Genomic DNA, 6,862 nt, shown 5'->3' on the forward strand with positions numbered 1-6,862 from the left:
TCATCCGAGTTTTATTATTATGGCTCGCTAGCTGATTATGCCATCGATATGAGTAATTGTGAGACCGAGGTGTTATTGTGAGTATGGTTAGTTCATAATATTTGCTGAAACCTGAATGCTGGCTTTGCTTGTTTACAACAACAAGAGCAAACAGAGTTTGTAAAAGGTTTTCTTTATCACTTTCAGTTTATCAACTGAATTCCTTGAGGACAAGCAAAGGTTTAAGCTTGGCGGAGTTGATACGTCTCCAACGTATCTACTTTTCCAAACAACTTTGCCCTTGGTTTGGACTCTAACTTGCAAGATTTGAATGAAACTAACCCGGACTGACGCTGTTTTCAGCAGAACTGCCATGATGTTGTTTTATGTGTAGAAAACAAAAGTTCTCGGAATGACCTAAAAATCCTTGGAGATAAGTTTCAGAAAATATAAAAAATACTGGCAAAAGCTGAGGGGTGAGGGGCGCGCCCATCCCCTCTGGGCGCACCCCCCTATCTTGTGGGCCCCCTAATGCTCCGCCGACCTCAACTCCAACTCCATATATTCCGTTTCACGGAAAAAAAATCAGAGAGGAAGTTTCATCATGTTTTATGATACGGAGCCGCCGCCAAGCCCTAATCTCTCTCGGGAGGGCTGATCTGGATTCCGTTCGGGGCTCCGGAGAGGGGGATTCGTCGCCGTTGTCATCATCAACCATCCTCCATCACCAATTTCATGATACTCACCGCCGTGCATGAGTAATTCCATCGTAGGCTTGCTGGACAGTGATAGGTTGGATGAGATTTACCATGTAATCAAGTTAGTTTTGTTAGGGTTTGATCCCTAGTATCCACTATGTTTTGAGATTGATGTTGCTATGACTTTGCTATGCTTAATGCTTGTCACTAGGGCCTGAGTGCCATGATTTCAGATCTGAACCTATTATGTTTTCATGAATATATGTGTGTTCTTGATCCTATCTTGCATGTCTATAGTCACCTATTATGTGTTATGATCCGACAACCCCGAAGTGACAATAATCGGAATACTTCTCGGTGATGACCGTAGTTTGAGTTCATGTATTCACTATGTGTTAATGCTTTGGTCCGGTACTCTATTAAAAGGAGGCCTTAATATCCCTTAGTTTCCGCTAGGACCCCGCTGCCATGGGAGGGTAGGACAAAAGATGTCATGCAAGTTCTTTTCCATAAGCACGTATGACTATACTCGGAATACATGCCTACATTACATTGATGAACTGGAGCTAGTTCCGTGTCACCCTATGTTATAGCTATTACATGAGGAATCGCATCCGACATAATTATCCATCACTGATCCAATGCCTACGAGCTTTTCATATACTGTGCTTCACTTATTTACTTTTCCGTTGCTACTGTTACAATTACTACAATACTGCTATCATTACTATCTTTACCTTTACCACTGTTACCATTACTATCATACTACTTTGCTACTAAATACTTTGTTGCAGATACTAAGTTATCCAGGTGTGGTTGAATTTACAACTCAACTGCTAATACTTAAGAATATTCTTTGGATCCCCTTGTGTCGAATCAATAAAGTTGGGTTGAATACTCTACCCTCAAAAGCTGTTGCGATCCCCTGCACTTGTGGGTTATCATAGACACACAATCCAATCGACTAAATGAACTCTGGTCGAACGGACTTACCAGCTCGGGAAGTGGCCGCATCGTCGGTCTCCTCGTCTCCTGGGGCCTTGTCGATGTCCATCTCAGTGGCAGCAGAGGTGGGGCTAGAAAGATACATGATCCAGTTGGTTAGAACAAAAACTTCAGTCGCCTAGATAAATGCAAGCAAGATACTCACCTCGAAGCAACAGCGACGTCCATCTTGATCCGCGGCAAAGTATTCTGAGTCTTTAGAGGAGCAACCTTGGGATGCTTGGCGACCTTCTGTGTCGGCTCCGGAGTCGGCGTCCGAGTGCGCTTCTGTGTCTGGGTACTTGGAGCCACGTTCTTTCCGCGCCTGCCCGCCGGGTCATGGTGTTGCTTAGATCAGCGTTCAGAGCGCGGTGGGGAGTCGACTTCTTCCTCGTCATTTGACTCCTCGCTCTCCACCTCCTCACCTTCATCTGAAGATTCCCATTCACCAACCTCCTCCGCGCTGGCCTGTCCCTCCTGGTCCTGCTCCAGGGTTTGTTCACTGTTGGGCATCGAATACATGTCAGTGAAAACCTACAAGACAAAAAGTCGAGTAAAAGTCAGTCGAGATCAAACACAGTCGGAATATGTATACAAAGACAGTCGGAATAAAGAGCATGCCTTGTCGGGCTGATTGTTGACTGAAGGGGATGACTCGCCTAGCTCCTCTGGGGATTCCTGGTTGCCCGTCATGCCCTTCAACCACATGGCCACAGTCTTGGGTGGCACTTCCTCTGGATGAACCCGAGCGGTGTCGTCGGACCCGGAGTACAGCCACATGGGATGGTCAAGGGCCTAAAGTGGCTGGATGCGTTGACTGAGGAATACTTCCAGCAGGTCCAGGCCAGTGACTACCTCGTTAATCAGTTGGACCACTTTCTCAACCAATATCTTTGTCTCCACATTCTCAGCAGCAGTCACGTTCAGTGGAGAGGGGGTCTAGATACGGTCGAAAGTGAAGTGGGGAAGGCAAGTCGAATGACCTAGAGTTGGAACAACCTGGCAGTAGAAACAGGTCGTCTGCCAACCCCTAACCGATTCAGGGAGAGTCATAACGGGGAAAGAAATCCTATGCCTCTTTTGGATAACCAGACTCCCACACATCTGGATGACATTGTTTTTGCTTTCTTCACCGACTGGGAACGGATGGTGAAGATATGTTTGAAAATGCCCCAATGCGGTCGACACCCCAAAAAGTTTTCACACATTGACACGAACGCGGCAAGGTACGTGATGGTATTGGGAGAAAAATGGTGAAGTTGGGCACCGAAGAAGTTCAGGAAACCCCGGAAGAAGGGGCGCGGAGGGAGCAAAAAACCCTGGTCGAAGTGGGTGGGGAGCAGTACACACTCACCCGGTTGAGGCCGCGGCTCCGTCTCCCCCTCAGGCAGCCTTGCTGCACCCTTGGCGATCAACCCGGACTCCGCTGGATCGTCCAAATCTTCTTGCCGGATCAAAGACCGGATCCAATCGCCCTGGATCCAGCCTAGCAGCAGCCCCGCACGCGACGACGACCCGCGGTTCTGCTTCTTGCCTTTCGCCGCCCCCGTCGCCTTCTTCGCATGCTCTAGCGCCGCCATCTTGTCCTTCAGCATGGCAGCGGAGCGGCAGCGTCGAGAGCAGAAGAACTAGATGCGGTGGAGAAGCAGAGGAAGAAGAAAGAGAAGCGGGCGTGCACAATGCAGATGCCTCGGCCCCGTTGCCGTATAAAGGGCTGCTTCTGAGTGGCTGATGCGTGGGACCACGCGATCCTGTCAAATCCCGCAACAGTCACGCGCAACCTACGTGGCAAAAAAGGTGACATGGAAATCGAGGCACTACTGTTTATCCACCCCGCTTACTTCGGCGTGCCCCGTCTCGCGCGCTTCCCCAAAATTTTGTAACCCGTGAAATCCGAGATACACTGCGATCAATCGCACCAAAGATTCTGCACCCCAAGACAACACTTGGCAGATGATGCTACAAGTTCAGTCGACAACTTTCTGAATGGATCAAGGCGACTGAATCAACGCTAAAGTACCAACGTGAGTCTTCCATCCTGGGAAAAACACTCGCGAGGTGCAAAGTTCAGAACAAATTCAACTTCAACCTACTTTCCACTCGAACCTTAATCCATTCAGGGTCTACTAATGAGGATACAGACTTGGGATAGGGTCATAGGCCTGACCTATACGTCCTTCCCAAGGTCACTACCATAGAAGATAAGAAGTTCAAGAGGCAACGAAGAACCCCCAGTCAAAGGTGTCGAGTGCAATCCACTCGACTAATCATATCACTCGGATACCCCTCCTACTTGTTGTCACTCGACCATACAAGGAATCACTCGACCTACCGAAGATCAGGGGTCACTCAGCACTGCAATGGCCAGGCGTTCAATCTGTAGTCTTTGAGGTCATTAATAGCACTTAAGACTGGCGCTATCAGTAATGCCCCTACTTTATGTACATTAAGCCCCTTGTAATGGAGGATGGCTGGGGTCCTGGCGCACTCTATATAAGCCACCCCCTCCTCTGGGACATGGGTTGGCACCCCTTGTAACATCACACACACATAATCCAGTCGACCGCCTCCAGACACCGAGATGTAGGGCAATTACTTCCTCCGAGAAGGTCTTGAACTCGTAAATCTCGTGTGTACACCTCTACTATAGCTGATATCTTGCCTCTCCATACCTACCCCCCCTTTCTACTGTCAGCCTTAGAACCACGACACCAGGGTCAACTTGCAACTAGGGTGCCTATACACACTACAAAAAACATAAAAATGGCACTCGAGTTGCAAGTCTAGGGTCAACTTGCAACTTTTCATGACTACACAACTATAAAAGGGAAAAGGGCCCAGTTGCAAGTGAATGTTGATTTGCAGCTGGGCCCCACTCCTTGATTTGCGAGTCTGAGGTCAACTTTAAAATAGGGTGCTTATAAGAACTATAGAAAAGATAAATGCCCCCTCCGTAAGTTGCAAGTCCGGGGTCGACTTGCAACTATGGTGCCTATACAAACTACAAAAAACATAAAATGACCCCCGCGAGTCCGGGGTCAAATTGCAACTGGCCGTGCCTATATAGAACTATGTAGGGAGAAGGGTGGACTTGGAACTGGGGCATCTACTACTAGGAAGCCCCTATTGCGAGTCGATGGTGGACTTGCAATTAGCTATACAACTACAAAAGCCCGATTTATGAGTCGAGGATGAATATGCAACTGGGACAAGTCGAGTTAAGAGTCGAGAGTGCACTTGCTGGGGCAACTACACTTCTACAAAAGTCTAGTTGCGAGTAGACAATGCACTTGCAACTACACTACTACAAGCCCAGTTGCGAGGCAATGGACTTGCAACTAGGGCACCCCTACAAAGGAAACCCCAGTTGCAAGTCGATGGTGGACTTGCAACTGCGGTAACTACTATAAAGCCCTAGTTGTGAGTAGATGGTGGACTTGCAACTTGGACAATTAAAACTACAAAACAACCCCCAGTTGCGAGTCGAGGGGTGAACATGCAACTGGGGAAATTACAACTACAAAGCCCTAGTTGCAAAGCGATGGTGGACTTGCAACTGCGGCAATTACAAATACAGAAATGCGCAGTTGTGAGTCAAGGGTGAACAAAAAGGCCCTGAGTTATAACTAGGGCAACCTACAAGCACAAAAAGAAGCTCCCAGTTGCGAGTCGAGGGTTAACTTGCAACTGGGGGTCAACTACAGCCAAGGAAAAACAAGCCACCAGTTGCGAGTCAATGGTTGACTTGCAACTAAGGGCCTCACGTTGTGAGTCAAGGTCTGACTTGCAACTAGCACTACACCACGGTAGAGCTTCCCATGACATGATAATGTGTCGGTATAGGGTACCTTTGCCGAAAGATAAGATGTAGCTAACAACAATGCTGACACAAGATGAAAGAATCGGAGGACTTGCTGTGGGCAAAGTTATTGCCGACAATTATTTACTTCCTGATAGTTTATCAGTCGGCGTAGACCCTACCTACACCGACAGATGGGATGTCCGCATACACCCTGCCTACGCCGACACTTTATCAGACAATATACACCCTACCTACACCGATAGATAGCGTGTCCACATACACCCTACCTATGCCGACACTTTATTAGCCATGTACACCATATCTATGCCGACAGATAGTCTATCAACATACACCCTACCTACACTGACATATATTGCTTTGCCGACAGATAAATTGCTGGTATAGTGATGTGCAGCCAAAACAATTTATATACAAGCCATAAACTTATTCAGTTGTTACCAATGTATACAAACTCTAAACAGATTCAATTATTATCCTCACATCCACAAGAAGGTTCAAGATGAACACATACTGTACAACAATGAAAACTTGTTCACAAACATGCATATACATTGAATGCAAGTTGACAAACACATCATCTTGGCAAAGCATAGTTTTGACCATCTTAAAAATCACCTAGAACACACAAGTCACAGAAAGATGAGCTCTATTTGCTTGTATGATAGACTTTAGCTAGATGGTCTACAACACACAAGTCTATATCCACTTGCACAAAGTACAAGCTCCAAAATATCGGAAACACCAAATGGTCTGGAAGACACATAAGATCCACAATTATAGGTTGAATGGTCCATAAACACTTCAAAGTCATCACGTCCATGTGCACCCGTTGGCTAAGTGCCTTGAACATTTTCACAAAAAAATGTCAAGAAAGTTGAATCGGCTCAAGTTGTTCAAAGCTCATATGTGGATTGACACATATTCGATCAATAAATCCTCATGATATCATAGTTAACAATAAGTTTCTACAAAAGTTTTAATTGGCTCACATGGTACTATATAGAACTATGTTCATGTGCTTGCAGTTTTATCAACAATGAAGGCATTGACCATCAAAAACAATGATCCTACAACCTAGTAGCTTATTTCATAGCCTATTACATAATAATTTACTGAAGAAAGACAACCTCTTCTGCAACCTTTCCAGATTTTCATGATTAAGAGCTACATAACCATGGATAAAAAGGAAACCATGACACATATACACACAAGCAATTTAGTGTTAACACATAGGTTAGCAACCTTGTAAAGTGACATTTTAGAAACTGTTCTTATGCAATAGAATGTGGGCTAATTACTACTGAAACAAAAAATGTACCTTGTAGTTGAGGTACCCGGCCAGGTAGCCTGCCATTCGCCACCAGTTGGACACTACAAG

Source organism: Triticum dicoccoides, chromosome 1B (assembly GCF_002162155.2).
Source record: "Triticum dicoccoides isolate Atlit2015 ecotype Zavitan chromosome 1B, WEW_v2.0, whole genome shotgun sequence".
NCBI classification, from domain to species: Eukaryota; Viridiplantae; Streptophyta; class Magnoliopsida; order Poales; family Poaceae; genus Triticum; species Triticum dicoccoides.